The sequence below is a fragment of the Armigeres subalbatus genome, chromosome 2 (assembly GCF_024139115.2).
Source record: "Armigeres subalbatus isolate Guangzhou_Male chromosome 2, GZ_Asu_2, whole genome shotgun sequence".
In the NCBI taxonomy this organism is placed as follows: domain Eukaryota; kingdom Metazoa; phylum Arthropoda; class Insecta; order Diptera; family Culicidae; genus Armigeres; species Armigeres subalbatus.
Genome location: NC_085140.1, coordinates 181,183,087 through 181,193,553, shown reverse-complemented (window position 1 = coordinate 181,193,553; position 10,467 = coordinate 181,183,087).

Sequence of the window (10,467 nt, the reverse complement as noted above, 5' to 3'; positions counted from 1 at the left end):
TCTGTCTCTATGTTCCGTAGATCTCCGTTACTCAGGCCATCCGGAAGACGCTCCCAGTAGAACCTCGAGCACGACGACACGCCACATCGTCCCTTACGCCAAATGCCTGGATGAGCAGCCGAAATTCCTTGATCCGAATCCTAAGCCTCGTCCATCCTTTAATATTGTAAACTAACCTCGAGTCACCACGAGTATGCTGGCTCCTATCCCTCTCTTACTAACTGAAAAAAATGACATTGATTGTATATATCACAAAGAAATATGGCTCCGTAAAGTGTTATACACGCCTGAGCTTACCAAATAAACGAACTTGGAAAAAAAAGCGGCGGTTTTTGCTCATTGATTGCTCCATCGGTAATGAATTCTGGTGAAAATAAGAGTTTCTAATGGTTATTTCTCCAAATTTCTCTATTACTATCATAGAAAACGGCGTTCTTATATTGGTTATAAAAATATGGTGAAAACTAAGCTGCTGTTTGAAAGAGCCATATAATTTGTAGTAAAATGAATTTGCTTTTTGATTGAATCTGCGAAACAATTGATCTAATCTTTAACTACGCATCGGAGCGATATGATTTCTAAGCAAACATTTTTCTAGATTTTCATACGCTAACTGGAAGTAAATCCATTTTTAGCCACCTTCAACATGATGTTGCTTTGTAGACGCATATTCCAAGTAACAATTTCCATACTTCTTGGATTTATTTAATTCTTATAGCGGATTTATAATAGCAACCACCATAGCTAGTTGCTCAGTTTTATTGTCGATCTTGTTGCTATCATTAAGTCTCTCATAAATATGCTGAAAAAGCTTCAAACGTCAACCGCATATTGACCTTATAAGCGGCTCTACAGTTGTTGTGGAGATCCAACTCCAACTCTCATAGCTCGATCAAAACCAAAATGTTTGGTCGTAATGTGGTCTAATTAGTTACCCCAATAAGAATATTTACATTGCAAAGAGTTCATAAAGGTGTTTAATAAGAGCAAAATTTTTGATTTGACAGAGAGAAACGAACTTTTGTGAACAAACTGCCCGATATGAGAGTTTGATATAAATACAATTCAAACATAATTACGTTTGTGGTACAATCTCTCTATATCTCTCTATGAGTTTGCATCTCCTTTGAGGCAATATAACTCACGAACGGGTTGACCGATTTGTACGGGTTTCTCATTAATCGATTCGTCTTGAGGACAGCTGTGTTATAAAATATCACTAAATTTTGAGGAGAAAATTGAGAAATTGTGAAAATACAATTTTGATGCGAGTTGTAAGGAAACCTAATACGATCGCGCTAAAAATGATCTAGAGTGCGGCGCTGAATGAACTCAACACTTGACAGTAAGAATGCAAAATATAGTCGACTTTGTAAATCTCGATGTTCTATATGTCGATATCTCTCCCTATGTCGATGGTTTCCTCGGTCCCTTCAATCTACATACATTTTGGCTTTCTACATCTCGATAACTTCTTTATTTCTAAATCTTTCTATCCCGATGTGTTGTAATCGTATCTTGTTCTGGATTCACTCTCCTTATGTCGAAATGTTCAAATTTTTAGGCTACTAGACAATATTTGGACGATAACAATACAGATCAACAATAAGTAATGATATTTGTTTTGTAGCCGTTTTTCATAGCTACAAGCTGTTTTGGATCTAGTACCCATTTAAATTTTCCTTCCATTCCTCGATCTCTCCCTATCTCGATGGTCCCTTCAGTATCGAGATGTGGAGAGCGATTGTAGTTTAATCCCGAGCAAGGTCGGGTACGTTCAACTAGCTTTTCTTGCGAAAGTATCGAAAAATAATCTATTAAATCCCAAAAAATATCTGATATTGGATACGAAATCGAGAAAGCACAAAAAATGGGCGTAATTAAGTTTAGCCGAAATATCTCACCGTAATGCTACGTTTTGAAAGGGCAAGTGAATTGAACAACTTAGTTGAATGCAATTTACTTGCCAAGAGTTGAACATGTTCAACTTACTGTCCGTTCAAGTGATTTGAGCGAAGGTGTTTGGACGCGTTTAATCCAAGCGACTTGTTCAATTCACTTTCCATGTCTAAATGTAACAAAATAATCGATGTAGCTGAGAGTTTGGAAATCCACCGACAGGTACAAACAGCGCTGTTGAATAAGGATCAGGGAAATGGCAGCTCTTGGCTCTTCAAGTTTCTACCTAAACAATAAAGTAATTTACTGTATAGGTAAATAAAGTAGGCAAATAAGATTATATTAGGTACCTAGCGTAGTATAAATAGTGTAAGTTGCGATTGTTCTCTTCAAGTCGAGTCAAGTACAAGACACTGAAGACGACCACACAGTTGTGGTCGAAATACGTATCTGCAAAGATAACGACAATTAACTGGTGGAATTAAATGGACAGTACTTAATTCGTCTCAGACGGTTTAATACATTCCACTAAACGAGCTTAATATATTTTTCTGAAAATAATCATACTCATTATGATAAGCGCAACATAACAAAACGCAATCGGATGAGTGTCATCTTCATGGCTTTCCACTCAAGATACATATTCATTCAATCAATGGTGGACAGCGAAAAGTTTTCAATTCATTATAAGTTGAAACGCAGGTGTTAAGTTCCAGTAGGAATGTAGGACACCGAAGATCAAGAAGAATGATGCATTGGAATAATATCGATAATATTCAAAAAGAATTAACCAAATTTCTTGCTGAAGAAAATGATAGAAATGTTTACAGTGGAACAATCATTTTAATGTTTGCGGAACGGCTTTCACAGTTTGAACGTTTGAAGCAAAGGTGTAGTTTGTCTGCTTTGCACTGCTTCATCGAAATATTTACAGTAGTGTTTGCATTTAACAAAGTCGATATTCCGGTAATCGATTTATTGAAAATGTATGGACATCCCCACACTGTAAAATGTCATCGAACAACTGTATGACTACTCACCGGAAGATGGCAGGAGGGTTTTCCAGCACAAGCTAAAAAAAACATGTTTAGATTCCTCTTTGCTCGCTAGATGATGTTGTTATCACCGGCAAATTGTTCGCCATTTCGTTGTATGGGAAAACTCGAAGTGAACCATATTGTTAATATAATATATTTGATTCAATGACAGATCAAATAATGTTTTTGTTTTGTTTGAACTTGTCGCGGGAAATAGAAGCACCATGGGTGGGAAAAGTAAAAAGATGAGTCCAAATGAAAAAAAAACTTATTCTACGCCTGCATAATTAGTGCAAGTTGACTTATGACTTTGCAAGAAATGTGGGTAGACCAAGGGCCTCATACGCCTGTCACTGGCGAACAAAGCTCGTGTACTCTGCATCGAAGCTTAGAACCGGTGTTAGGGCGCAATCGTTTATGTGAACATTTTTATATTCGGTTAGTTACTGCAAATATATTATTTTTCGAGTCCCTATAATCAAGCAGGTATCTCAAGCATACCACATCGTTATATTGCTGCATGATTGAGTGTTTAATTTTGACAAAATATCGAAAACAAAAGTGTGCATAAAAATTGCTTCGCCATAGCAAAAAGGTGGTAGAGAATTAACACTGTTGTTTACAGTTTAGAACCAAATCCAGATGTCGCACAGTCGTAGGGATTCAGTGCTCCGCCTTCTCCCCCTGGGGTAGACCAATGGTAGCAAGAATTCAACCATTTAATTGGTGATTGATCGCATCAGCACCACAAAAATCTATCAAAACAAATAACAGAGTGGTCGTCAGCGATGCTAAACTAATAACGATGAGCGATTTATTGTGCGGAAAATAAAAAAAATCCTTAAAAACGAGTTCACCCATATAGGTAAGTGAGTTGGAGAGAAGAAGTGCTCAGATATGAACCAATACGAGCAGCAATACTTGTGAAAAGTATGGGTATAATGGGCGAGTATCACGGAAGAAAATTCAAGTGAGCCATCAAATTATCAAAAACAGCTCGATTTCCGCTAAAAATATCGCTGGAAGAAGGATGACTTTCGGAATCAAGTCATGCTATCTGACGAAAGCAAGTACAGCATATTTGGATCAAATGGCCGATGTATGATATGGTGGAAAAGGAATATTGAGATACAGCCACAGAATCTCTTTTGAGCAGTAAAGCATGGTAGGGGCTCCGTCATGGTCTCTGAGGTGCTTGGGCGCAACCGGTGTGCGAAAATTTCCCATTATTGAAGGAATTATGTATCACAAAATGTTCATCCGCATTTTAAAAGAAAATTTGAATGCCAGTGCTGAGGAATTGGGCTTACAGGAAACATACATCTTACGGGGTGATAATTACCTCAAGCACACAGCCCAAAGTACTAAGCTGTAGCTACTCTATAATACCCCAATCAACTGAAAACACCTCCACAGATCCCAGATATAAATCCAATTTAACTCCATTGGAAGGTTCTGGACGACAAACTTTTCGTGAAATTCGTGAAAGTCATATTTTGAACAACACCGAATTGAAATTAGTGTTAAAAAAATGGAAGAATATTCCGTCCCCCATTACGGCTAATTTGGTCAGTTCCATGCCACAAGAACTATAGCCCGTCATAGATACACAGGGGAATCCAACGAAATATTGAATTCCATTCTACGACTACTGTTTTCGTTTCAAAAGCGCGCTAAACCTGACTAGACGAATACTTTTTGAGCCCGTATTTAATGAATTGTTATGATTTGTTACCTATGTTTTTGTTATTGTTTTTTTTTCTGTTTGATTTTTAACAATAAGGATGAATTGATAAATTTACTACACAATGTAATCGATAGTTTTATTTTTTTGAGCTTACAAGATTCTATCTTTGACATTTTCTAGAAAACATACAGCTAGACGAATACTTTTTGGACCCACTGTAACTTATCGAGCTGGGTGAGGGACGCCATGGGAAAGTTCACTTCCATCTGACACAAGTTCTGTCAGGTCATGTCTGCTTCCGGCAGTACCTCCACAGCTTTGGGCATGCCGCAGGCCTGGCAGAAGAGTGAGCGCATAGGTGTTAGTATGGACTGCACTGCACATGCTGAGGTAAGGGGGTCGTAGCGTAGAACTGTTGGTACCTATCCTGCCGTGAATCGCATATTTGTCCCATATGAATAGGAAACCTAGCAAAGATGGGACAGATATGCGATTCACGGCAGTATCGCTATCGACATCTCGAAACATGGCAATGGGCTAGAAAAACCGGATGAATGCTGTTATCAGGGAGCATCCATAAATTACGTAACGCTTAGAGGGGGAGGAGGGGGGCGGTTACCCAAAGTGTGACAATCCATACAAAAAATTCTGATGCTCCATACAAAAAGTGTGACATAGGAGAGAGGCGGAGTTGAAAATAACCATTTTTTTTGCGTTACGCAATTAATATATCTTCCCGCAGAGAAGAAATAGAATCACTAAAATTTAACACGGCAAGGTATAGCCAGCAGAGAAATTCGGAGACGCATAGTGGCTGTAAATCGTACGTACTTTGGACTCCGCAAGACGCTCCGATCGAATAGAGTTCGTCGCCGTACCAAACTGACAATCTACAAAACGCTAATTAGACCGGTAGTCCTCTACGGACACGAGACCTGGATGGCGGACGTTACGTGGAGGAGGCGAATGAACCACGAATTGCATCAGCTGTTGGGAGAACCATCCATCGTTCACACCGCGAAAATCGGACGACTGCGATGGGCCGGGCACGTAGCCAGAATGTCGGACAGTAACCCGGTGAAAATGGTTCTCGACAACGATCCGACGGGCACAAGAAGGCGAGGTGCGCAGCGGGCAAGGTGGATCGATCAGGTGGAAGATGACTTGCGGACCCTCCGTAGACTGCGTGGTTGGCGACGTGTAGCCACGGACCGAGCCGAATGGAGAAGACTCTTATATACCGCACAGGCCACTTCGGCCTTAGTCTGAATAAATAAATAAATAAAGGTATAGCCAACGGAATTCAATATAGTTTTAAAAATTACAAGCTGATTTTTTTGACGTAGGACTTACGTCTCTCTTTACTATACCGGGTGTCATTCCAAAATATTCAAATCGACCGCGTTACGCTGTGTTGAAAGATTTTAAACGTTGATAGCGTTCGTCTCAATGGACGAATTTCTGCGGTAAGCCCCTCAATCGACAGATTTCAAGTATGTCTTTCATGTCCACTCGAAAAACTTGTTTCAATAGGCATGAGACTGTTTTCAATGAAAAACATTGAGATCAAGGGAACCTATAAATATGGGTACCGCATAATTCTTGCATCATTCCATTACCACGTTCTCATTGGTGCAGATACCAGCGAATGAGCTGCCGCTAGGTCTGCCGAGAAGCCATAAAATAGCGCAACGCGATTTTTTCATTTCATTCTGACCGGGACAAGCGAAGCAACCGCATCATCGATTGAACAGCACTCACACCTTTCAGCAGGGAATGAAGTCTGCACCGACCGCTTTTTCGGCTCGACACCATCGAAGCCACCATCATCAGTCCACCCTACAGACCCGACAAAGCAGCAATGCTGAGCAGATACCGGCAGCAGCAGCAGAGTCGAGCCGAGACCGGCCGGCATCGGTGATGAGCCGAGACAGGCTGAAGAAAAGCCACATGATGCAGCATGTATGTCCAAAAAACAAACGGTTCTTCAGAGAGCCAATAATAGAGATCAATATCAAAGCTTTCAACACCCTTCGGGATAGAAATTGTACTTGGGTGCCAAATCCCATATTCTAGTGATAAAATTTGATGCGTGATTTTCATAAAAAGCGTCAAAACTAACAGTGGATATTTTTTCTGATTTAACTGTGAAGTGGACGAAGGACTTCGCTTGACCATGCCTAAAAAAACATAAGATGTCCAAATCTCTCACATAATATTTGGATATTTGGATTAAAAAAAACACCGATAACAGCTCAAACATTAATAAACTATCAATCGATTTTTCATCAAATGTTGGATTTTTGGGCATTGATCAAGAAATATGTAGATAAACATTGTTTGATACTGACCGCACACAAAGCGAACGTGACTGAATGATCGTCCCATGTCACCAATTCTAAATCTTATCACCCGAAATCCCATGTCCGGGTGTTTCCTTCCATCTACTACTAACAATGTTGTTTCAGAAAAGAACTCGTACTTCTCACCTGAACTGCAATTCTATGCTCGCTTGCCCGGCTTATTGGCCTGTATCAAGCGAAAAGTCCCGTTAGAAAATAGACTCCAGCAGCGAGCAACAAGCGTAAAAAAGAAGAAGCCCTTCTCGAACGCGTTGATGATGATGACGCTTTGGCTGACAAAGAAGCGGGATACAAGACACTGGCTGATTGGCCCACCAATTGGGAAGCAGAGAAGATTCAAAATAAGGTATAAAAGAAAAGTGCATTCGCTCGCAGAGCATTCAGTCTTTTTCATACCACCACTAGAAATTCGCGGTTGTTTGAAAAGATCGTTTTCTTATTTTTTGGACTTAGCCGAAGCAAACAGCCTTTTTCAAGGCTCTAAGAGTTGAAAATAATGTTCTCCTTTAGTCGCTATCGCACGGATTAGGAGGCCCTACATCCCCTGCTGGGCCAACTTGTGGCTTATTCCAGGCAGTCCTTCAGTGGGAAGGTTGCTAATCGAGGCTCGAGGCTAACATTCCGTGACCGGACAGATACTTCCTGAATTGTTTTTGATGATTCTTGTTCGAGGTAGATTTGATTTCTGTGTCGGTTTGATGAGAAGATTTTGCCAAGGAATGGTATGCAACGCCGATTATTTATCCAAAATAGTTGATGTGAGAGATGTGGACATATTATGTATCTTAAAGGTATGGTCAAGTCAAGTCCTACGTCCACTTAGCGGTTATGTCACATGCATTATCCACTGATCGTTTTTTTAAAATGGTTTATTGCACGAGATTAGAAATTCAATAAACATCAAAAATAGTACCTTTTCCAGGATCAATTCGAGATAAACATTTATTATCATGAGCAATCAAATAAAAATATGTACAATAATGAAAAGTCTAACCCGGTGCTCAAAATTAATCTATCTTTCACTTGCGTCTCAAATCCAGGCATTTGAGATGTTGCAAGATCAACCAAGGCATCCATGATGCCCCCTGCCACGGTATCAACCCATTTACGTCCTCCGAGTATTTATCCTTCTATTGCGTCTCAAATCCAGGCATTTGAGATGTTGTAACGTCTCCAAATTGACCTGGAGTTTGAGCAAAATGGTCTATCGAATCAACCAAGGCTTCCATGATGTCCTCAGTCGCAGTATAAACCCTATTATGTCCTCCGAGTGATTGTCTTCCACCTGCGTTTCAAATCCAGGCATAGGCGATGTTGGAGGATCTCCAAATGGTCCTGGAGTATGAGTAAAATGGTCTATTGAATCTACCAAGGCTTTCATGATGCCCCCATCCGCGATATCAACCCAATTATGTCCTCCGAGTATTTATTACTCACTTTCGTCTCAAATCCAGGCATTTGAGTTGTTGTTAGATCTCCAAATTATCCTGGAGTTTTAGTAAAATGGTCTATCGAATCAACCAAAGCTTTCATGATGTCCCCAGCCGCGCTACCAACCCAATTATGACCTCCGAGTATTTTTCTTTTACTTGCATTACAAATCCAGACATATGAGATGTTGTACATTATTAATGATGTTTATTGTTTATTATTATTATAATAATCATCCGACAGTGTATCTTTGTCTTAATGAAAATTTACTCTAAAAACCTCAATTTTTAATAACATCACTTTCTCAGTCGAAGTCGAACTTTGGGCACGTCTCGTTAAATCCGATCATCATTGATCAAATTGGTACAATCAGGTCCTAGTAATGCTTAAAATAGGGTGAGGGGGGTGGTTATCCAATACACCAACAAGAACTTTGGTAGGACTCTTCTAGCGGTCTTAGTCTGTTAAACAGAATACGCGACAGAATTGTGTACGCCGAGTTCAGAAGGGTGATCCCTCTGTAGTTGACACACTCTAGTCGACGGTCATTACTTTCAAAAGTTATGAAGAGAATGGTGAAACAATCCATAAAGGTTGGTCTCTTCGTTAAACGCAAGAAAGGAAGGATCACTTACTACCTGATTATTTCGGTTTTTTTTCTCTTTGAATCGAGAAAATGAGGGATAGATAGCCTCCCGAATCAGTTCTCTATCATGACAACTTGCGAAAAAAAGTCTCTCGCGGGATGCTAGGTACATATCGTATATGTATACAGAGATGATAAGTGAGAGACTTGCTCATTCTCTTTAGGATTCAATCCCTGCTTATAATTAATAAAGGAGGCCCATTAGTCCCGCCTCTTTGTTGATCGGCATGAGTGCAATGTTGTGTAACTGTAATACTCATCAAAATGGCGTGACTACAGGATTAACTTTATTGATTACAAGAAAACAGCTTTTCTGCGCGCAAGATACATTTCGGTCGAGATGCCGCGAAGAGCAGACCGCGGTCCCACCATCGGCATCGGCCGAATTCCTGCCGGAAATTTTATTCTCATCGATGGTGTGGGTCGTCGTCGGCAGTATCAGCAGCGCTCAGAATAAATTGTCTTGTCTGAAGTACTTACGATTGGCTACTATCAGTGAAAGCAGCTCGTACGCCACAATTTGAGGCGAGATGAATTTTGATTAAAGTACAATTTTATCGCTTGGTGATGGCAGAGAGCTCCGTCGGTAGCAGAATCACAAGCGTGCGTCAGAGAAAGAGAGAAAGACATACTGCAGAACATTATTCGTATGGATAGCAGCAGTAGTAGTCATGTGGAATTTTCCCTCAAGATTATAATTTTAGTAGGTAGTCTGCTACTTGTTTCAGGTTTGATTTCAATCCATGCGAATACATTTTTGCAGCTTCTCTTTCTGACGCGCGCTGCATCGTAATTCTGCATCTTAGACAAAATTCGCTTCGACTAAACCTTCGCTTCCACAAAATTGTGAACCTTAAAAAAACGGATTGATTATCGATAATTCGCCTTCCCAATCACCCAAATAAGAATCTTCAGAAAATTTCACTTGGCTGCAACTGAAGTCTTCCATGCGAATAAATAAATGTAGCATTTCTCTCCGACGCGAGTTTGTGATTCTGCTACGGACGGCAACTTTCTGGTGTCCACTTAGGGGAAGAGGCCCCAAAACGCCCCCCCGATGCAAAACGCCTTTTGTGGTTTCCCTCATATTTACCGTCATTAATATGTCCGTAACAAAACTAGATCTAAAATTATGTAGGATAGGCGAAGAAAGTTTCAGAATAGTGCATGGGAAGGTAGGAAAAACCGAAAATTTCCACATTTTGACGAGACATCTAACATTTTGGCGAGGCAAAACGCCCTAGTGGCAATAACCTACAAAGTACTTGCGTCTCCACGGACTATCCATACTAGAATGCTGATTCGCAGACGCGTGGTACTTTGTTCCCTAGGAGCCGCCAGCTGAAAGGCGTTTTGCCTCATGAGTTTTCCGGCAACAAAATATCACCACTTTTTTGAAATGTG